Source organism: Ictidomys tridecemlineatus, chromosome 13 (genome assembly GCF_052094955.1).
Source record: "Ictidomys tridecemlineatus isolate mIctTri1 chromosome 13, mIctTri1.hap1, whole genome shotgun sequence".
In the NCBI taxonomy this organism is placed as follows: Eukaryota; Metazoa; Chordata; class Mammalia; order Rodentia; family Sciuridae; genus Ictidomys; species Ictidomys tridecemlineatus.
In genome coordinates this window covers 40,794,877-40,818,962 of record NC_135489.1, presented here as the reverse complement: position 1 = coordinate 40,818,962, position 24,086 = coordinate 40,794,877, and positions in this window count along the sequence as shown.

Genomic DNA, 24,086 nt, shown 5'->3' with positions numbered 1-24,086 from the left:
TTGTTGCTTGTGCATTTAGAGTCACATTATATATATATATATATATATATATATATATATATATATATATATATATATATATATATATATCCATATCCCTGGAAAATGTCCTGAAGTATTTTTCCTGTTTCCTTCTGGCAGTTTAAATTTTAGTTCTTACATTTTTGTCTTTGATATATTTGAGTTGATATTTGTAAATGTTATGGTTTAGTTATGAGTTATGGTTTAGTTACAAAGTGAGTCCCAAAAGTTCGTGTGTGAGCAATACAAGAACATTCAGAAGTGAAATGATTGGTATCAGGGTAATGCTTATAAGAACCTTGACCTAATTAGTGCATCATTCTACTTGAATGGACTAAATGGGTGGTGACTCTAGGCAGGTAGAGTGTGGATAGATGAGGTAGGTCACTGAGGGCATGCCTCTGGGAAATATATTTTGTCTCTGGTAGCAGAGCTCTCTGTGCTTCCTTGATGCCCATGTTCTGAGCTACTTTATTTTACCACACCTTTCTGCATGATGTTCTGCCTCACCTCCAGCTCAGAACAATGGAGTGAGCCATCAATGCCCTGAGACTTTTGGAATCATGAGTCACGAGTGAACTTTTCCTCCTCTAAATTGTCCTTATCAGGTCTTTTGATCCCAGTGGCAGGAAAACTGACTAGAACTATGAGAGGTAGGGATCTGGTTTCATTCTTTTGCACAAGGATATCAGTTTTCCCAGAAACATTTTTTTTTTCTTTTGAAGACACTGTTCTTTCTTCATTGTGGGTTCTTGGCTCCTTTATCAATAATATGTGGGGTGTAAATGTGTGTAATTACTTTTGAGGTCTTTTTCAGTTCTATTAATCTTTGTCTTTTTTATGTCAATACCATACTGTTTTGATTATTAGAGCCTTTTTATATTTTTAAATAAAATAGTGCCTCTTACTTTGATCCTTTTGCTCAGAATTGCTTTGGCTATTTGGAGTCTTTTGTTTTTATGTATGAACTTTTGTTTTTCTATTTCTGTGAAGAATTGCATTTGTATATTGTATTTGATGTCTTCATTGTTTTAGGTAATATGGCATTTTAATAATAATAATTTTTCTAATTCATGAACATGAAACATCTTTCCATTTATTTGTATACTCCACAATTTCTTTCATCATTGTGTTGTAGTTTTTATTGCAGATGTCTTTCACCTCTTTGGTTAAGTTTATTTCTTATTATTAATTCTATTAAGGTGGCATATCACTTGTGTTGATTTGCATATATAGAACCACCCTTGTATTTCAGTCATGAATCCCACTTGACCAGAGTGAATGATTCTTTTTAATATGTTGTTAAATTTGGTTTGGTAGTATTTTGTTTAGAATTTTTTTTTTTATGTTTATCAGGGATAGTGGGCAATAAATCACTTTCTTTCATGGGAGGGCAAGACATTATCTGGTTTTGGTATCAGGGTAATGCTTGCCTTAGAAATTATTTGAAAGAACTTCATTCTCTTTTTATTTAAGTTTTTTGAATAATTCAAGACAAATTGGTATTAATTCTTCTTTATGTATTTGGTAGTCAGTTTCACAGTGACATTATCAGGTCCTAGGCTTTTCCTTGATGGAAGACTTTGTATTACTGATTCAGGCTTATTGCTCATTATTGGTCTGTTCACGTTTTCTATTGTTTTTTATTCAATTTTGTTGAATTTACCTTTTCTTATGAATTATATTGTTCCTTAGCATATAGTTATTTGTATTCTGTGGTATCAGTTGCAGTGTCTCAACTTTCATCTCTGATTTCATTGTTTGAGTCCTCTCATATTTTTGCTAAAAGTTTGCTAATTTTGTTTGATTTTTCAAAAGACCAACTCTGTTTCAACAATCTACTGTGTTGTTTTTTAAAGCACCCATTTATTTATTTCTGATGTGATCTTTATTCTTTCTTTTCTTTTGCCAATTTAGGGTTATGTTTGTTATTTTTCTATTTAGGTAAATGTTGGGTTGTTCATTTGAGATCATTCTACTTCCTTAAGATGGCGATTTATTGCTTTGTATATCTTTCTTCTTTCAGCTGCTTTTACTGTATTCCGTAAGTTTTAATATGTGTGTTTCCATTTTCATTTATCTCCATAAGCTTTTCTATTTCTCTTTTAATTACTTCAATGACCCAGTGGTTGTTCAGGAGCATATTTTAATTCCCATGTATTTATAATGTTTCCAGACTTCCTCCTGATACTGATTTCCACATTCATTTCACTGTGGTCAGAAATGATACCATATTATTTTCATTTTTAAAAAATGTCTTAAGACTTATTTATTGGCATAACATTAACATAAAACCCATTCCAGAGAGTATTCATATAAAGTTAAGAAGAATGTGTATTCTCCATCTGTTGGATGGAATGTTCTGAAAACACCTATTTGTTATAATTTATCAATAGTATTTTAGATTAAATATTTAGTCTTGGTTCAGCATACCATTCCCAAATTACCTTGAACAAATCTTTTAACTTCTATGAATCTCATTTTTAATATATAATGGGGATTTGTGACTGTTTAAAGGAAAAACATATATCTTGTCAAATGTAGCTCCATTTTATTAGGAACTTGATAACTTATTTTCTAATTTGTCACACTTGTTTTCATTTTATATTTTATATGCTTCTAACTTGTTTTAATTTAGAAATGGAAAGACAGAAAATCATACACAAGGGCTGGAGTTGTAGCTCTGTGGTAGAGTGTTTGCCTAGCACATGTAAGGCACTGGGTTCAATACTCAGAACTACATATAAATAAAATAAAGGTATCGTGCTCATCTACAACTTAAAATATTTTTTAAAAAAAGAAAAACACATACATTATACACATACAGTCATGCTATATTGGTATAAAAAGCATATAGTAGCAAATTTTAAAATATGTAAAAAATGAGATATGATCTCAATTATAGCATAATCTTATTAATTGTAAATAAAAGAGTATGCAAGTCTGGTTACAGGCTGGATATAAAATTATAAAGCAATTAAAGTTCTAAATCTGATAAGAGAAATTTTGCCAGATTTACTATTGACTGTTCATTGGTAATCACAGTACTTCAAAAAAACAGAAGGCATGTCTTCAGAAAAACAACAAAACAGCAAAAGAAAGCGGTGAGACAATCATTTTTATTTTTAAATGTTTTCACATATATCTTTGGATAAGTTTTAATTCTTCAAATTTATGACTTAAAACATAAAATTAATAGATTCATGTAACAAACATCTATGAGCCAGCATCTATTCTTAAACCTCTGAATGTCTTAGCTTAATTATGTCATCTATTAAAATGACTTTATTCTAAATGAGAAAATCAAACCCACTAAGTATATGTATAATTTGCAATTCAATTATGAAAAAGTTCTTCACTAAAAATAATTAGGTGATAATTACACCCCCCACCAGTGTAAAGATTAAGTCAATATCATGTAGAATCTTATGCTGTACAATCCTTTTGCTATTTTTCCTCAGCAAACAATAAAGAAAGGCTTATGATATATGAAAACAAGCATAAATAAATGACTAAAATTACTTTCGAGTTCTTGCAGTCATAGAAAGGTAGATGATCATAACAATAATAACTCTTTAGATTTTTTTAACCTCATTATTACTGATTTGTGCAACTGTATTGGGCCTATTAATTTATAGCCATATTTTAATTTTTTCTGCTTGTACAGGGTTTTGAATATTATCTCTTCTTCTTTTACTCTATGTATTAATACAGGGATAGTTAAAAGTCAAAAATATATTTCATACCTCTGAGATACCTTATTTGAAAATGTTTTCTTTCCTCAATGGCCTCATGACCTCCTTTCAGTCTTGGCAATTGCTTTTTAATTTTTAAATTTTAATTTAGAAGACATGTAATTTAAGTGTAGCTGATGATAGGAAGTATCATTGTGTAATAAACATGATTTTCTCATTTTTGCCCTTTTTTCTTTCAAATTCATAGAATAAGAAGTTCCAACATTTTGAATAAGGTACATTACCTTCTTATTTCCTGTCTTTATTCTTTTCTGATACAGGTCAGCTAGACCTCAATATAGGAAGCCAGGTCAGTCAAGCATTACTTATTATCCTTTATTGCCATCTGTTCTTTGCCTTTTACGTTAGCCTAGACTGAACAGAATCCAGGACATCCCAAAACAAAGATTGTTTCTCCTCTCTTGTTATCGTATCTTACCATTTATCATGACATCACAGCAACACTAACAACAATGCTATCCTTTACAGTAGACATCTGTGAATTACAGCACCCCTTTTGCTTAGGAAATGTATCCATGGGTGCAATAATACTGAGATTAAAAGTTATGTTTTGTGGTAGGATATCTATTACAACAGATTGACTTGGGAGGAATTTGGAAAGTGAGTCACATAAGAGACTGAAATTGGGTTCACTTAATTTTTGAGATGCTAAGGTCATCATAAAGGTGACCACTATTTTGATTTCTTAGATCAGGCTTTATTTAATACACAATCATCCCAGAATTTTAAAAAATCAAATTTAGGGTGGGCTCAGTGGCCCACTGTAATCCCTGAGGCTCTGGAGGGTGAAGCAGGAGGATCACAAGTTCAAGGCCATGCTCAGCAATTTAGCAAGGCTTAGCCTAAGTAACTTAGTCAGACCCTGTCTTAAAACAAAACGGCAACAGAAAAAAAAATTTTTTAAATAAAAATTTTAAAAAAACAAAAAACAGGATGTGGATATGTCTCAGTGGTTAAGTGTCCCTGGCTTCAATACCCATAGCAAAAAGAAAGGAAGAGAGAGATAAGGAAATCTGATTTAGTTGCCCTCCGGAAATAATGTATGGATATTAATCTATTTTGGATTATAGATTTTTCATGATTTAGTTTCTTTAGAACTCAGAATCATTTGTGCTCACTTAATGACCATATATATTTTTCTCATGAAGTCTTTTACTTTTTTTATTGCATTCATCTGCCATCCTTTTGCACTCTGCAAAATTCTTCAATGATATGTGAACAGTGCAATAAGGCATAATTGTGGAAATAATTTTCTGTTGTCTATTGGGAAATAATTTTTAAGATTAAGGCATAGTTTGTAAGATGAATTTCTGGTCTTCAGGTAATTTAATATGGTGATCAGAGAGTTCTGGATAACAGTTAAATCTCATGTTCCCTGGCCCCAAATGTCTATAACGTAGCAATAACATGTAGAAAACAAGTATGTGTATATGATCATACTAGTTTTTTTCTTGATAGTTAACTGATCTTTACTGTTTGGTTCAAAAGTTAAGCCTAAATGCTACTAAAATCAGAACTGGCCTGGCAGAGAGGATCAGGTTCAGTGATTTCTTTGGCTTTTTTTTTTTTTAATGGTATTGGGGGTTTAATTCAGGGCTCTTTTCCACTGAGCTCTATCCCCCAGCCCAAATCCCCTTTTTAATTTTTTTTTAATTTTGAAACAGGTTTTCACTAAGTTGCTGAGGCTTACCTCAAACTTGTGATTTTCTTGTCTCAGCTTCCCAAGTTGCTGAGATTATAGGCATGTGTCCCTGTGTCCAGTTTCAACAATATATTTCCCCATTGTTATCCAGAGCTTAAAGACACTTGGATGCAAAAAAAAAGTCATTTATTTGGGGGTCTTCAAATTATAATTCAGAGAGAACATATTTCAGCAGAAACCAAAATGTATCCAAAAGAAAGGGGTTTAGAATATCCCTTCCATTCTTTCAAGGGTATAAAAAATGAAGAAATTTTTGTGAGTTATGTAGGATGCTTGTCAATAATTATGATTGGAGGATAAATTAACTTTTATAGTTAATTGATCTACCATATACCAACTTAGATCATGCATTGTTTTAGCAAATAGTTTAGTTTTTATAATACTCAGGATGTTCCCACTCAGCAAATTCCTTCCTTTTGACAGTCAGCAAGTTCAGAGTTGTTACCACAGAACCAAGTGGATTCTGAATCACACATGGAGTCACCAGTGTCAACATTCTTTCAGGTCCTTTTCTGTCTTTTTTATGGTCACCCTTCCCTCTCCCACAACAGAAAAAGAAAACTCTATAATGTGCTATTGCAAATGTTGAGTCTAATTATCCATAACTGGAGTCATTATATGGCAAATGGCCATGTCCTTGGGAATCTTTTTTTTTTCAAATTCTAAAGGAAATGGGAAGTTTAATAATTAAAGTTTTACTTCCTGGGGAAGATTCTGATTCTCTAGAGCTCATATTAAGTAACAGAATGATTAGAAGAGCTGTCTAGTCCTTGAATGTCAATGCATGTGCTTTTACTTCAGATACGAGGAGCACTGCCTTTTGGTGGGAGACTTTAGCAGTGTGTGCCTAAAAACAAAGTACATTGTTTTCCATTTTCCATGATGTTTTCTATGTATATGTGTCTTTCTATCTGGGGCACTTAATATGAAGAAAGACCCTACTATTATCAAACAATCAAAATTGAATTCATGAACCTGAAAAGAATTTGCTCCCAAAAGGGAGAACAATATGTCTGTTGTCCCTTGCTGGCATCTTTTGAAATTTATATCCATTCAGTTTTAAATATAGCAAAATAATTCTGGGATTATATTCACCTTATTAATTGACAGAATATATTTTTAGAATGAAATGATTATACCAGGTTTTGAAATCAGTGCATATATTTAAATTTTACAAAAACTTATACACGTGAGATTGTTCTTGGGTCAGTCAAGAATTAACAGAATTTTCTAAAAATCTAGCACAAATCTTTTGTATTAACCTTTTGAATGATTAGTATGCCATATGTTGTATAATTAATAATGAGAACACTTGAATTAATACTTCCATCTGGTCCAAAATATGTTTAGGAAAAATAGGCTTCACTCTCTGTAACAGATAGGGACTGTGTTTTGTGGCATAAAATAGGAAAAAAAAATCCAAAATAATAGTGGTTTGAACAAGGACTGAGTTTATGTCTCTTACCCAAAATAGTTGCAGAAATAGGAATTCAAGATGGGTTAGGCATTTCTACCACTCTCTGGGGAACCAGGTTTTGTCTCATGTCAACTCTAGCACTTCTAGGTTCTAATCATATTTCTTAGTGTCCCCAATAATTTCAGCTGTCCATTCACATGCCAGGTAGCCAAGCTAATAAAGGAGGAAGAAGAAAAGACCACACCTTTGTAAGATTTCTTAGAATTCCCATAAAACCCCTTTCCTTATAAATCAATGGCCCAAATTTAGTCACATGGCCACATATAGCAGAAAGTCTCTTAGAAATACCTCTTTCACCCAGGTATGGGTCGGTTCTGTTGCTAAAGAGACATTGGAGAACAGATTTGGGGGAAGTGATGAACGGTCTCTGTTACAATGTTTGAGACATTAATATTCTCAAAAATAATAAAATATTAAAGGCTATACATTTTAAGGTGACAGTGAAAGATGGTCATGTTTTAGAGAAAGCTATAATGACAATTTGAATCTATTTATATTTTTTTAAAAAAACTTTAGCTTGATAATATTGCTTATCGAGTGTAAAATAGTAACAAGCAGCTGTCTCAGCTTCATCCAGGAGAAGAAGCATTGTTATTTCCTCTTTCCTTAATTCATTTCACTTGATCAGGAGAGAGAACAATGGCATCACCCTTCTCCTTACTCTCTTAAGCCTAGGAAACTCAAGTAGACTACCTCTAAGTAATTTTGGAGGAGAGAGAGGCCGGCAGGTGTGCCAGGGTTGGGAGCAAAGGAGAAAAGCCAAGTTTCTTACTAAAATGAAAAATATAGTATATCATGCAGTAAATTTGAAAATTGACTTGATCTGTTTTGTAGATACTAAAGAAGTCCATATTCCTCGACTATGCTCTGCTCATATATTTTGACTACTTGATCAGTTATATTAAAACATTTTTAACAATTTTCTTGTTAGTCCCTAGATTATGCTTGATTTCTTCTTCAGAGCATCTATAAATTTAGAATCTGCTATGATACTTGGATAGGGCAAAACTACACAAGTATCAAACTGGAAATTGGCTAGTTTTCTCAAAGTTATGGATAAATTTCATTAATTGTGGTCCACTGAAATGAGACATGATTTTTATTAAATAAGCATGATTATTGAGCAAGGTCTAGTTAATATGTGTAAGAGAGAAAGAGAATACCTTGTACAAAGCAATCTAAAATACACCAATAGCTTAGTACACATTAATTATTGTGCTTAATATGCTCCAATATAGCAATTAATATATTTCTTAAGCTTAATTTTACTCAATTATTTTAAAGTAGCTACATTTAGCTTTATAAATGGATAGTGTAGTTTCAATTCTAAGTTGTTCTTTCTATTGTACCCTCTGAGAAACTCTAGATCACACAAGTTGCTCAAGGATGTGTGGTTTAAAACCCATTCTTCTTTATGAATAACCACATCTGACTGCAATTAGGAGAAAATGAAAGCGTTTTTTTTTTTTAAAATCTCTTTACTGTTTTGACTATCTTTTATTATTGTGCTGAATGTTTCTCATATATTTTGGACTAAATAGAATCCTATCATAAAGAAAATGAATGTTTAAATAATTTTTATTTGGCAAAAATAAATATTTAAGAAATTTCAAAGATGAAAATATTGACAATAATTTTTATGATTTAAGAAATGTCATTAATACTTGTTTATCTAAACATAAAACTAATTCTTAACTCAAAAGCATAATGACAGTGGCTGGGGATGTGGTTCAAGCAGTAGCATGCTCGCCTGACATGCGTGGGGTGCTGAGTTCGATCCTCAGCACCACATAAAAATAAAATAAAGATGTTGTGTCCACCGAAAACTAAAAAAAATTAAAAATATTAAAAAAATTCTCTCTCTCTCTTTAAAAAAAGCATAATGACAAATGTGAAATAGAAAAAAAATGTTTATAGCAACATAGACATCCTGTAGCATAGTCAATAACAAATAATGTTACATCTACTTATCGTGCCCATGAATAATATAAATTAAAAAATATTAGAACAGTTAACAATATTAGAACGGTTGATGAAAAATTCAAATCACAATAAGATATATATGTTATATAATTATTTTTATTTACTCTAATTTGTTATATATGACATCAGAATGCATTTAAGTTCATATTATACATATAGAGTACAATTTTTTATATCATTTGTACACAAAGTAGAATCACACCATTTGTGTCTTCATACATGCACTTAGGGTAATGATGTCCATCTCATTCCACATCTTTTCTACTCTTATTTCCCCTCCAATCCCTTACCTCGGCTTTTCCCCTTTGCCCTTTCTAGAGTTTCTCTAATCCTCCCAATCTCCCTCCAACCTCATTATGAATATGCATTTTTATGTCAGACAAAACATTTGGCATTTGATTTAGTGGGATTGGCTAACTTCACTTAGTATTATATTCTGGCACTCCATCTATTTTCCTGCAAATGCCATGATTTTATTCTCTTTTAATGCTGAATAGTATTCCATTGTGTATATATACCACATTCATCAACTGATGGACATCTACCTTGGTTCCACAGTTTAACTATTGTGAATTGTGCTGCTATAAACATTGATGTGTCTGTGTCCTTGTAGTATGCTGTTTTAAGTCCTTTGGGTATATCCTGAGGAGTGGAATAACTGGGTCAAATGGTGGTTCCATTCCCAGTTTTCCAAGGAATCTCTAAACTCCTTTCCAAATTGGCTGCACCAATTTGCAGTCTCACCAACAATGTATGACTGTGCCTTTTCCCCCACATCCTTGCCAACACTTATTGTTGTTTGTATTATTAATAGCTGCCATTCTGATTGGAGTGAGATGAAATCTTAGAGTAGATTTGCTTTTCATTTCTCTAATTACTAGAAATGATGAATGTTTTTTCACATGTTTATTGTTTGATTATATCTTGGCCCATTTATTGATTGGTTTATTTGTTTTTTGGTGCTTAGATTTTCGAGTTCTTTATATATCCTAGAGATTAGTGCTCTATTAGATGTACATGTGGTAAAAATTTGCTCCCATTCTGTAGGCTCCCTATTCACCTCACTGATTGTTTCTTTTGCTGAGAATAAGCTTTTTAGTTTGAATTCATCCCATTTACTTATCTTCATTTAATTATTGTGCTATAGGAGTCTTATTAAAAAAGTTGGGGCCTAATCTGACATGATGGAGATTTTGGCCTACTTTTTCTTTTATTAGACACAGTGTTTCTGGTTTGATTCCTAGGTCCTTGATCCGCTTTGAGTTGAGTTTTGTGCATGGTGAGAGATAGGGGTTTAATTTTATTTTGTTGCATATGGATTTCCACTTTACTCAGCACCATTTGTTGAAGAGACTATCTTTTCCCCAATGTATGTTTTTGCTTCCTTTGCCTAGTATAAGATAATTGTAGTTATGTGGGTTTGTCTATGTGTCCTCTATTCTGTACTCTTTGTCTACAAGTCATTTTTGTGCCAATACCATGCTGTTTTTGATACTATTGCTCTGGACTATAGTTTAAGGTCTGATATAGTGATGCCACCTGCTTCACTCTTCTTGCTAAGGATTGCTTTAGCTAGTATGGGGCTCTTATTTTTCTGGATGAATGCCATGACTGCTTTTTCTATTTCCATGAGGAATGTCATTGGAATTTTTTGATTGAGATTGTATTAAATCTGTATAGTGCTTTTGGTAGTATGGTCATTTTGACAATATTAATTCTGCCTATCGAAGAACAAGGGAGATCTTTTCGTCTTCTAAGGTCTTCTTTAATTTCTTTCTTTAGCATTCTGTAGTTTTCATTGTAGAGGTTGTTCGCCTCTTTCATTAACTTGATTCCAAGACTTTTTTTTTTTTAGGTTTTTGTAAATGAGGTAGTTTTCCTCCTTTCCCTTTCAGAGTATTTGTCACTAACATACAGAAATGCCTTTAATTTATGGGTGTTGGTTTTGTAATCTCCTGCTTTGCTGAATTCATTAACTAGTTCTAGAAGTTTTCTGGTGGAGTTTTTTTGGGTTTTCTAGGTTTAGAATCAAATCCTTGGCATATAGTGCTATTTTGAGTTCTTTTCCTATCTGTATTCAATTAATTTCTTTCATATGTGTAACTGCTTTGGTCAGTGTTTCAAGAACTATGTTAAATAAAAGTGGTGAAAAATGGCATCCTTGTTTTGTTCCCATTTTTAGAGGAATTGGTTTTAATGTTTCTCTGTTTAGAATGATATTGCCCTGAGGTTTATCATAGATAGCTTTTACAATGTTGAGTTATGCTCAAAATATCCCTAGTTTTTCTAGTATTTTGAACATGAAGCGGTCCTGTATTTTGTTGAAAGCTTTCTCTGTATTTATTTAGATGATCATATGGTTCTTATCTTTAAGTCTATTTATGTGATGAATTGCATTCATTGATTTTCATATATTGAACCAACCTTGAGTCCCTGAGATGAACTTCACTTGATTGTGGTGCACTATCATTTTGATGTTTTTTTTATTTTATTTGCCAGAAATTTGTTGAGAATTTATATAAGAATTTCATCTATTTCATTTGAGATATTGTTCTTAAGCCTTTTTTTTTTTGATGTGTATTTGCCTAGTTTTGAAATCAGGGTGCTATTGGTCTCATAGAATGAATCTGGAAATGTTCCCTCTTTTTCTGTTTCCTGAAATAAATTGAAGAGTATTGGCATTAGTTCTTCTTTAAAGATATTGTAGAACACAGCTGTGTATTCATCCAGTCCTGAGCTTTTCTTGGTTTGTAGCCTTCTGATGGTATCTTCTATTTCATCACTTGAAATTGATCCCTTTAAATTGTGTATATCATCCTGATTCAATTTGGGCAAATCATATGACACTAGAAATTTGTTGATGTCATTGATATTTTCCATTTTATTGGAATACAAATTTCCAAAATAATTTTTAATTATCTTCTGTATTGTCTGTACTGTCTTTTGCGATACTTCCTTTTTCATCATGTATGCTAGTAATTTGGATTTTTTCTTTCTTCTCCTTGTTAGCATGCATAGCATTTATCAATTTTATTTATTTTTTTCAAAAAAAACCCAACTTTTTGTTTTGTCAATATTTTCAATTGTTTTTTTGTTTTGTTTTGTTTCAATTTCATTGACTTCAGCTCTGATTTTAATTATTTCCTGTCTTCTACTGCTTTTGGTGCTGATTTGTTCTTCTTTTTCTAGGACTTTAAGATGTAATGTTAGGTATTTATTTGTTGACTTTTTCTTCCTTTAAGGAGTGAACATGCAATGAGCTTCCTGTTAGTACTGCATTCATAGTGTCCCAGAGATTTTAATATACTGTATCAGTGTTCTCATTTACCTCTAGAAATTTTTTTATTCTCCTCTTTAATGTCTTTTGCAACCCATTGTTCATTCAATAGCATATTATTTAGTCTTCAGGTGTTGGAGTAGCTTTTATTTCTTATTTTATCATTGATTTCTAATTGCATTCCATTGTGATTTGATACAATGCAGGGTAGTATGTCTGCTTTTTTGTATTTGCTAAGAGTTGCTTGGTGGCATAATAAATGGTCTATTTTAGAGAATATCCATGTGCTGCCGAGAAGAAAATGTATTCTCTTGTTGATGGATGAAATATTAAATTTAAGCTACTCATTGTATTATTGAGTTTTATAGTTTCTTCTTTTAGCTTTTATTTGAGAGATTTATCCAGTGGTGAAAGAAGCATTTGTATGATGAATGTAGATGCTTCATTGTTGGGGGGTATGAATTTATAATTGTTATATCTTTTGGGTAATTGGTCCCTTGAGCAGTATGAAATGTTCTTCTTTATGCCTTTTGATTAACTTTTGCTTTCATTCTACTTTATTTGGTAGAAACCCCTGCTTGTTTCTACAGTCTATGTGAGTGGTATCGTTTTTCCCAACCTTTCACCTTCAGTCTGTGGATGTATTTTCCTATGAGATGAGTCTCTTGGAGGCAGCGTATTGTTGGGTCTTTTTTAAAAATTAAATCTGTCAGTCTATGTCCTTTGATTGGTGAATTTAGGCCATTATAATTCAGGATTATTATTGAGACATGATTTGCATTCCCAGACATTTTTGTTTATTTTTGGTATTTAACTTGACTTGGTTTCTCCTTTCATTAGTTTTTGCTTTACTATAATACCTCCCTCTGCTGATTTTCATTGTTGTTTTTCATTTCTTCCTCATGGAATATTTTGCCAAGGATGTTCTGTAATGCAGGCTTTCTAGCTGTAAATTCTTTCAACTTTTGTTTATCGTGGAAGATTTTTATTTCATCATCAAATCTAGAGCTTAATTTTGCTGGATAGCAGATTCTTGGTTGGCATCCATTTTCTTTCAGAGCTTGATATATGTTTTTCCAGTATCTTCTAGCTTTGAGGGTCTGGTTTGAAAAATCTGCACATATCATATTTGGTTTCCCCCTATATGTAATCATATTCCTTTCTTTCCTGTGTTTTAATATTCTCCCTTATTATGTAGGCTAGGAATTTTCATTTGAACGTGCCTTGGGATGGATAGGTTGTGATTTTATACATTTGGCATCCTTTAAGCCTCTAATATTTGGTTTTCCAATTCATTTTTCCTGTTTGGAAAATTTTCTGATATTATTTCATTGAATAGGTTGTTCATTTCTTTGGTTCAGAAATCTATGCCTTCCTGTATCCCAATAACTCTTAAATTTGGTCTTTTTATGATATTCTATACTTCTTGGATGTTCTGCTCATGGCTTTTATCATCTTTATTGTAAGGTCTACATTCTTTATAAGATTATATATTTTGTATTCATTGTCTGAGGTCCTGTCTTCCAAATGGTCTAATCTGTTGGTGATGCTTTCAAATGAACTTTTAATTTGGGTGTTTTTTCCATTTGAAGGATTGCTGTGTTTTTTTTTTTTTTTTGAACCTCTATCTCCCTATCTCCCTATCAAAGTAATCTCTTGCTTCCTGATTTGTTTATGTAGCTCTTTATCATAATGATCTTTTGCTGCTTGCAATTTACTCTTATATCATCCTTTAATTCACAGAACATTTTAATTATGTACATCCTGAACTCCTGCTCTGTTCTTTCTTCTTTTTCTGATGGCCATGGATTCTAATAATGTAGTATCTTGTTTGGGGCACTTTCTTCCCTTATCTTTTCAGATTGTTAGTGTGTCTTCCCTTCTAGCTCTGTGGATCCGAGGCATTACCATTTTTACCCTATAGGCTTATAATGCCCCTGCAGGGTTCCAATACCTCTCCTTTGAGGGGAAGGACAATGTTATCAGATCCCAATCTAAACAATACATAAGTTTAAACCAAATAAATGCTATTAAAACATTTACATTTTGTCAAAATATACAGAAGTGGTGAATTCAGTTATTATCTATATTACCTACAAAAAACAGTAGGTGTGCAAAACGGTTTAATGTTTCTGATGGTAGACAAAGAACCAGGGATCAGGTGTCGGATGATATGCTGAGGAGGTAGGAGGTGGGGATATATCTTAGATGTTGTATCTTAGAGAGTGTGAAAGAGGAATCTAAAGAAGAAGGTTTGTAACAGGAGAAGAGAAAGGAAGAAATTTGGGGTAGATAAGTAAGTGGGAAGACAATAGAGTACATAAAACTGACACACATAAATATTAAGAAAAATAAAAAATAGTAAAAATAGGAGAAAAAGAATATACAACACAACTATAATATCCTATTCAGACTTTCCAGTCCTCAGTATTCTAATTCATGCAAAGTACTTGGTTTCACATATGTTGGGGATGTGAGGGTGGGAGAATAGAGAGAGAGAAGAAGAAAGAACTCACAAAGGAAGAAACAAGGATTGTTTTGGTTGGCAATCAATATCTTTTCTGCTTCCCTTCTCATCCAATAGGGGGGGTTATCTGTTGTTAGCTTTTATATCCACCCTCAGGATGGTAAAGGTTACCAGGGTGGGAGGGTTGGTCTTGGGTGCAGGGCACCTGGAAATGAGGTATGGCACCCAGGATTCCCAATAAGGATCTCCTTTGGGGCCTGCTCTTGTGATGTGGATACCTGGTCTTATCTCCTTATCTCGCCTATGGACCTCAGAGTTCCTGGTCTCTAAATTAGTCTCTAAAGTGTATCTCCCTGTCCCTCTCACTTATTACTTCCTAATTAGGGACCTTTCTCTTCTGAGGTCTTATGTCTTATGCTCTGGGGGCTGTGCATCTGAGCTGTTTTGTATTGGGAAGTCACTGTGCCAGTTAGCGGTGCTGGGGAGAAGGAGGAGTTTAAAACTATGGGTACCTGGCCAGCCAGTGTTCCAAAATGGGAGTTGTCCCAACTAAAGATGGTGATACAAGTGACCCAAGATTGAGACAGCTGCTTTCAGCAATGGGGTTAGGGTAGGGTGGGGGGCCAGGCAATGGCATTGGGCACTGTGTTCAAAGATGCAGGTTTGTGGCCCGCAGTGTTGTGGCTGTCAGCTGTCTTCAAAGGCTGCATGATGTCTCCAGGTGCAAGCAGACTACAGTGCATAGGAGACTATGGTATTGGCTGCTGCAGAGTCCCAAGATGGAGGCAACCTGGCGAGCCCCATGTTAATAGAAGTCCACACAGGAACAGCGTCTGGAGTTCCTGCAAGTGGGTGGGTAGCAGCTGAGTGTGCTGTGTGGAAGTGGAGTCAGGGATTTCTGCACAGGTGGGTGGCCAGGGGTTCTGCATGGGTGCTGATGCTGGTGGTCCTGTTCCAGAATACAGGAGAACTGTGTGGGCAAGTAGTAGGGTGTCCTGCTCTGACACTGAGGACTAGAGCCCTGTGCAGGCACAGCAGCCCAGTTCCTTTGTGGGAACAGCTATGGGGTGGGGGTCCTCTATCACTCGCAAATATGCAATATTCTCACTACTTGAGACCCAGGTCACAGATCGACATAGAATGCTGCCTCCCTCTTGCCCACCATCTTGGATCCACAATAAGATATATATTTTTTTAACCAGTAAAATTAGCAAGTTTAAATTCAAAGTTAAGAGGAACAAACTCTTTCATATACAGAAGTGAGTCACTGAACAATAGTTAGTGAGGAATATCAGGCAAAATGTATCATAGATTTATAACTTTACATGCTTCTTATATCCTTTATCAAGCTTCCCTAACTAGTATTTTTATCCCCATGATTTTTTTTCAGGAGAAAATGAACAATATTTATGGGAAAATATTAGAATCTTATTTATAGTAGCAGTTACAGGAAACAACATAAATGACCAACAATAGGAATTTTTTAGCTAATTTTTTTTATATTGTTATCTGGCCACTAATAATGTAGGAGGAGAATATGTAGTGACATGGAAGAAGATTGTCAAAAAACTCGTACTTGTAAAACTCATTTTTGTGCTTAAAGAAGAAAACATCTTGACTTAACATAAATAGTGCTCATGAATCAACATAAATATGTTATTTATCAGAAAGTTTTACTAATCACAATAGTAATCAAAGAATGCAACTTAAATAAGATATATATTTTAACCAGTCAAATTAGCAAGTTTGAATATTTGAGCTACAGATAAATGTTTTAGCAGTTAGATTTATCTACCATGATTTGAAGATTAAACTGTGTATATCTGTCAAAACATCACATATTATGCCATAAATAGAAACAACATTTTATATGTCAATTAAAGAAAAAGTTTAAAAAGAGAAAAAATAAGATTTATATATTGGCATATTTTTTTCTCTTTAAACACATACATACATGCCATGGATGTGTATTTTTGTATGTATTTTTACTGTCCATATGTTAATGGAATATTAATACACACAACATGTGTGTGTATGCTATACTAATGATGAAATATTTCAGACTACTTTCCTTTAGCAAAAACTTACATAGTTCTCAATATGTGTCAGATAGTTTTCAATTTTAAACAAATAAATAGATTTAATCCTCACAGCACTTGCTCAAATAATAGGACAAGGCAGTATGACTCTGTAGTCTATGCCGTTAAGCACTGTTAGGCTGCTTTTGATAACCCTTATTAAAAAGCAATTCACACTTATGTGAATTTTATTTAATATGCCGTATACATCATACCAAATTGCATCATTAATGTTCACACTTTCCACTCAGTGCAGGCACCTAGCTTCTTAGGGAAACATTTCATTTCAATCTTTTGAAATATTTAGTTCTGTAGATCATTCTAGAAAACCTGGTTACACTGATTCTACCAGTGGCCAATTTCTGATCTCACCTGAGTAAATTCAGATTATCCTTCCTAGAAATGATGAATTTAATCATAGAGGCTGACTCAGTCAAATGATGTCCTTTGTTAGTGCTTCAAAACTGCTGAATTGTGGGTCAGAGCTGCAGTCAAGCCAAAGCCCACATTCACAGCAAGAAGATTGGTGCAAGGGAAGCTGTGTCCAGAAGGAAGGAGCCATAGAGAATAGGGAAACGGGAAACTCGCAGAGCACCACCCTCTCTTGCACTCTGTGTTTGTGGTTACTCCCCTCACTTCTGCCTATTTACCTGCCCCTTTTCCACCACTGTTCATCAATTTCTTCTGTTAATATCTCCTCAAGACCTAATTTGCTCTTTTTGCAATCAACTAGCACCTGAATAAAACCAGCAGTAACTTACAGACACCTGAAAGAACTTAATTCATTTATGTAAATAGTCCATCATTAATGATGGTTTGGTTTATGATTTTGTAAAGTTAAGATGGATTTATTGGGGCCTTAAATGCATTCTCACCAAAGTTTTGAAATACAATGGATTTATCAAAATATAGCTCCATGTAAATTGAAGAACATATGAAAATTACCATTATCATATTTTGAAATTTCCTGAAGATTATCAATAATATGGCATTCTGACTTTAAGAAAATGCTTTCTACATTTTTCTTGGAATGGTATCTGGATATTCAGTGCTTTCACAAATTGTTTTTGGAAAAAAGACAAAACTTAGCGAGGAGCTAAGCAACTTAGTGAGACTTTGTCTCAAAAAAGGGGGGAGGTGCTGAGGATGTCACTTCGTTGTTTAGCAGTGGTGGGATCAATACTTGGTACCAAACATATAAAAATAAAATGTGCATTCATACAATGCAGGTATTGTGATTGCATTGCATCTTTTTTTTAAAAAAAAAAATACCAAGCCAAATCCCTTTAAATGGGGATATATGGAGAATATAGACAATAGTGAGCCTAATTGAAGGTCAAATTTTTAAAATTTAGTGCAATATTTCTATTTATCACAAGACATATAAATAGCTTTTAAAAACCAGTGTTTTTTAAAGGCCTAATAACAATAGCAAAACAAAAATAGTCTAGTTTTAAGTTAAATTTCTGATCCTCAGAGAATACAGGTCACATTCTTTTTATCTGTTTTTTCCTAATGTCATATTAGATATTTATAATGTTATTTGTTGAGTTTCCATGTATACAGATTACCTATTGATATTGTATTGTAGATAAGAACAAGTTGATATTCTTCCTCAGGACTCTGATCTTCAGTAACATGTAATGGGACCTATTCTGATGTTCCTACAATAACCACCACCACAACACAGCTGAAAACGTACATTTTATAAATGTAAAATATACACTATAAAACTTGTTTTATAAGAAATGAAATACAAAAATTTCTTTAAAATTCAACTCACTGAAGCTGATAATAAAAAGTGAAATTGAAAATGCACATATCCTACATATGTAAAAGTAGAATCCATAATTAAAAAGCTCTCCGTACAGAAAATTCCTAGATGGTTTTGCCTGTGAAATTCTATAAATTTCTGAAACTCTCCATAAGTGTACAGTCTATGTTCAACTCTATAGAAATTTTATACTTCAAAAATAATTTTGATACTAATAATCCTTGTTCTTCTATTTAATTTCCATCCAACTTAAATTTTGCGCCCTATTTCATGAGTACAATAGTAGTAGTGCCTACTTCTAACTCTGTTGGGAGGAAAAATGAGATAGTGATTAAAGACCTAGGTATGATTAAAAATTACTATTTTCATAATATATTTTCTAGATGGTAAAATTTTACCTTTGCCCCATAGTAAGCTATGCTGTAAAAGTAGATGAAAGAGGTTTAAGGGAAGGTCTAAAAATGTAGAGAAGATTCTGTGCCTTCCTAGGTTTTAAATATACCTTTCTCCAAATTGGTCACTGCATAATATTAACTATAGGAAAGATAGCTTTAATCAATCCTAGAGATGCTTACAATGTACATGTTATGAGTAAAGAAAACACAGAGAGAATATTGCATAACTAATTAACACTATGTATAAGACATTCACACATCAATGCTTAGTAAGAAAGTCTTGCCTAGACCACCACTGATTTTGTGATTCAAAATTTTGCTGAATTATACATTAGATCCATTTTTTCTATGTACACAGGACTTATATATCCTATGAATAGTAGTTTTATATAAAAGGGGTGCTAAGTTATAGATGCTTGTGTATACTCAGAAATATTACACAGAATATAGCTATGCCAGAAACATAAATTATTGAACACTTTATTTTCAGTTTATTCACTGTTATTTATATTATCCCCTTTTCTGTTTCATTTTTAGCTTCATAAATGTGCATACTAAAAACTAAAAAGTGTTGTCTTTTACGTGTAATTATGGCATTATTTCATGCTGACATAATACTTAATATTTTTAAATTCATTATAATCACTGATTAACTATACTGTAAAATTCTCTTAAATGGGCTTTCAAAGGATAAAAAATTAAGATATTCTTCACTTAAAATGTAGAAAATGAGAAAAATCAATGGATCTCAGCCTCAAAGTTAGCAACCTTGTATGAGAATTAATATGATAATCAACATAATTAGCTGCCCTATTAGAAAATATTTCACACTATAAGAAATGTTTTACTCTGATCACAATTTAAAAAGCATTATTGCTTTCTATTTCCTCCCTTCTTAGTTTTACTATTTAATCTTGATTTATCATCTTTTTGTTTTGTATGCTCCATTTTTCCCATTTCTCCTAAGATCATATCATGTTGTCCATAGAAATTCATATCTTTGGTAATTTTCTTGTTATTCTTTTAACATACTATATGCATCTTATGTTCATATTTCTAACACCTCCATTTCATATTCTCTGAATATTTGTAAAGTTATAAAGTTAATAGTCATACTTGAGCCTAGTGAAAAGACAACATTCTGCAATATTTAGAATGCTGACTAAAGAATTTTGGAAATCTTCTCAATTCCTATATAACTAGGTAGAAACCTTGCTTTCTTTGGTTAAAATATAATGTAAAATTAGTCTAAAGAAATGCTTTAATATATATGAATAGTGCTTTTTTCTGATACATCTAAATTTTTTTCTCCATAAGCGTATATTTCTTTCATCTTGAATTTTTAATCTCTATTTGTATTTTATTCAAAAGGTGGGAGCATTTTTTCATTTCAAAGAAGCAGCTATAAAATAGGCAGGAATGTAGTATGTTACTGAGTAGGTCAACCAACTGTGAAAAATAAATAAAGAGCAAGAACATATTTTGTAAAGCAATAAGCATTTGGACAAGTTCAGTTCTAGTTTAAACAGATATATTTTATGGTTGGCTGGTTTTCAACTCATTTGATACTTAAAACTGGGTGGTATGCTCACAAAGAAGCGAACAAGAAAATATTTATTGCATATAATCCTTGTACATAATGGAATGGACAGATCCTCAGAGGGAAATGTGATCCAATCTTGATTAACATTGCAATTTTTTTTAAAAAAATTATAGGTACTAGAGTAAATTATGGGAAAAAAACAGTACATTCCCTAGGTGACTAGATTTACAACACTGTACAACTTATTCATATGACTTTATCTTCGCCATAGTTTTTTGAAGTGGAAAAAAATGATTCCTACCTAAGGAGAAAATTCATAGAATGCAGGTGGAAGGACTGGAATGCAAAATAAATATGTTTTAGCCTGATACTGTTTATAAATACTCCCTACTGTTACTGATATCTGAGCTAGTGACTGTAATGTCAATTGAATACCACTTACTGTAGAGTAATATTTGATAACAAGACGTATCCACCCTAGATTCCGAACAAGGAAAAACAGATATGGTAAATCAAAATGATTTCAATTTAAGATTTCACAGCATCCACTTGCCTTGAAGACACAGTTGAAAGGCAGACTTAGTAAATACAAACTCATGCTACCTAATTTCATGTGTATTCATGCAGTTCAACTCCAAAGAAGCTTAGGTTCCCTAGCCTAAGCTAGCATTGATTTGTTTTATCAAATCAGAACTCTATTAAAGGTTAGAATTGTGAAAATGATTGGAAAAGATGTCATTATGCTGGAATCCCCATGAAAGAGCTATACTCAGAATGAGATGCTCCTGTAGAATAGCAGTTTGTTCTATAAATTAGGTAATAGTGTGATTTTCTCCTTTGTCTATTCTCCAAACTCTGAAATCATCATAATCAAGTTCCTGCCATGATCTTCTGTAGCACAGCTTTTAAAATAGTATACATCACTTTCTCTTTTTCCTTAATGTTCAACTATGTGGCCAAAAATGCAATCAGTTTGAAGTGGAAAATGATCTATAGGCATCTCAATAAATGTAACTTTATCTCTACATAAAAGTGTGTACATTCTTCTAATGAGGAGCCACAATGTATATGAAGCAAGGTAGCATTTGAAATAAATTATCCATAAATATGTATTACATGAAATATGTGCAGTATTTTCTACTAAGCATTTAACAGCCACTATTAACTAGAATTGATAATTTATATTATAAAATATATTTTTTTGCATTCAACATGGACACTGTTAATATTTCTATTTCATTATCAATTACATTTTTTCTAGAATTTATGAGATAATTTTTCAGAGGCTATTTTTTCCTGCAAGTACTACAAGTGGAGAAAACATTATGTAAAAAAAAAATATATTTCTCTGAAAGGTTTTGAAAATGGAAGATATACATTTCAAATGTTGAACTTGATCTAATAATTGCCCATGACTAAATATTTGTGCATGAATGCTCTAATGCTTGATTATCTTTTGAAAGTAAAATTAACTTTTATTTTTGCATAGGAACTCAATCTAAGTATAGGTTATTTGAATTTCCTAATAATGCATTCAATTGACTGATAATATATATTGATAGTGTATTATTAATGGACCGGTATTTTTAGACTCTTAACAAACATTTTTGTCACAGAAGGTGTTCATCTATAGCTCAGCTGAAAGTAAAGCCACTAAAATATGGTAATCAAATAAAGATTGCTGTGCTGCTCTACTGGAGACACTTTAGAGACATTAAGCTTATGGAAATGAAAATGAAAGCTTTGAGAAAATGGGAAGAAACAAAAGGCAACCGAGTCTCCATTGGAGTCGGAGGTAGGAGCTAAAACCTACCAGGATAGATAAAATTTTTGAAAGAATGAAAATTTGTCATATTTTGCTGATGTACTATCATAAATTTACTTCTGGTTTATTTTAGAGGATATACTAATTTGCTAAGCTTGAGACAAACAAACATGAAATTCTGGGTAGGTGTGGTCCAGTTAGAGATTTGTAGTTATTTCTCCTAGCCCTAGATAATGTGGTGACACATTCTGATCACCTCATTACTATCACTGCTTATGTCTTGTTATGTTCACTATGATATGAAAAGCCCTTGTGAAAAGCCTCCTAAAAATCTGTGTCAGAAATTGTGTCCTCTTCACTTCTTGTAACTCATTTATACCTTTTTATCTCATTTATATCATTTATATCTTTTTACCTCATTTATATCTTTTCAGTTCTCTTCCAAGTTGACCTACCTATATCAACTGTAACTGGCAATAGGAAGAAAAATTAACAAACTAATAACAGTGTCTGCTTTCCAAAATTCTGAAACAAAATTCAATCAGTTACATTATAATCCTCAGAGAGAAATGTGATCCAATCTTGATTATCATCACAATTTTTTTAATTATAGGTACTAAGGTAAATTATGGGAAAAAATACATTCCCTAGGTGACTAGATTTACAACACTGTACAACTTATTCATATGACTAGCTTCACTATAGTTTTTTGAAATGGAAAAGAATGATTCCTATATTTATAATAATAATTATAATCCATTCAAAATCCACATAGCTATTCAGGTGTTTTCTTCTGCTAGAATTATGTCCAAACACTCTATTCTGCCTATGACACGTTATTGAATTCTCAATAAAATTACTTTCTTGTGAGAGTCATCAAATCAGTTCTGTTGTTTTGGGAATAAATGTTTTGTGATTCCAGAGGCAGATTATGGGATTCTCCAAAATCCTCTATTTATCACTGCTTCTTATATCATTATTGACACTACTATAGCAACAACTAGAAGTAGTAACAGAAAAAGGTTTGGATGGAAGTATTTATAATAGGGATAAGTAGCTGGACTAACATAATATTTGCTATATTCCTCCTTTCATGCTGTAAAACAAACATAACTATGGTAGAATGCATTTTGAAAAGAACAGTTAAAAGGATGAAGTTTCGAGAAACATCACGGAAGAACAACTACCTCATAAATGGCCAGCAAATAAGAAATTTCTCAGTTCTGATGGAAGAAAATGCAGTAGTACAGGTATAACCCAGGAAAAGGTTTCTTGTACATGCAATTTTGCCAACTTTTTGCCAGTGGTGCTGAGAAAATGTTAAAATAATGAGATATGAATGTAAAGATTTTACAAAAAGGAGAGAAAATTCTTTAAAGCTGGATAAGAATAAATAGGCCATTATTTATATCTAAAAAATTCATATAAGGACTCCATTTGGGAAAGTGTATTATTAAAAACAAAGCAAAAATAAGTGAATATAATTTCCATGAAAAATATATAAGCCCAACTTTATTCTGATTACAAAGAAAATGTCTTAGAAAAAAGAGTCCTATAGAAATCATAATGATGATTCCAACAAGTTTCAAGAATATGAAAACAACAGAAAAATAAGCGTTTTGACTATAATCATATGAAATAGAATTCAAGCTCAAATATTGTTGAATGTTAAAAAAGAACTTTAATTTCTGAATATTATTATTCACAGTGAAGTCAAATTATGTCTATGCACCATATAACAAAATAGAACACTAGTAAAGCAAGAAGAAGCCTGACAATTATGGAATCACCTTCAGTTAACAAGCAAAGTTTTGAAGACAAAAAAATAAATGTGAGTGTGGATAATGTA